Source organism: Orcinus orca, chromosome 11, assembly GCF_937001465.1.
Source record: "Orcinus orca chromosome 11, mOrcOrc1.1, whole genome shotgun sequence".
In the NCBI taxonomy this organism is placed as follows: domain Eukaryota; kingdom Metazoa; phylum Chordata; class Mammalia; order Artiodactyla; family Delphinidae; genus Orcinus; species Orcinus orca.
Window position 1 is genome coordinate 16,304,180 of NC_064569.1, and position 633 is coordinate 16,304,812.

The window sequence follows — 633 nt, forward strand, 5'->3', positions numbered from 1 at the left end:
TCAAGATTGCTTTGGTAAAGTCTTTTTAAATGCCATGAAAGACTCTATTTTAAAAGGTATTTTCCATTTAAACAAAATCTGAGTTGGAAAAATTCATCAAAATATTTATGATAAATTCACTTTTTGGCTCATTAGCACTACTTTCAAAACATGTGCACACATACCTTCAAGCTATTTGACTTTTTTTCTCTTTTTTTAGAAATAAGATTTTGTCAAGAGCCAATGATTTATTTTAAATTCTAAATTGTCCTCTCTGAGAGCCAGCCCTATTCTTAGGACAGCCCTCATAAACTGAGAGGGAAGTTTCTGTGCATCTTGACAGACTTCCCTGAGCCAGTGAATTTTAATATCCAAACATTGGATTTAGATGTGAAATTTAAAGTTATTGAAATTTGAATTCCCTCTAAACTCCCATCCTCAGTTAAAATTATATAATGCTTTGTTCTTTAAGAGAACTTGCCACCTTTATTGGTCCATTTTTTTTAGATTATATAAACTCAAAATGCAATTTTAAAATAGTTAAAAATTCTTCTAAGTGATTAATCACCATAGCTATAAGTTACAAAAGTAAAATTCTTACTAAATTTAAGAGTATAAACTTAGAGTGTAATCAAATAACAGACCAACTTAAAA

At 28.9% G+C, this 633-nt stretch overlaps 1 non-coding gene across 1 annotated transcript; it reads right to left on the bottom strand.

Annotated features, from left to right (window-relative positions):
• Nucleotides 1-243: 243 nt before the first annotated feature.
• LOC117201746 (small Cajal body-specific RNA 11) lies at nucleotides 244-371 on the bottom strand. Its single transcript, XR_004483835.2, has one exon. It is a non-coding gene; the product is annotated as a small Cajal body-specific RNA 11 (non-coding RNA).
• Nucleotides 372-633: the final 262 nt, after the last annotated feature.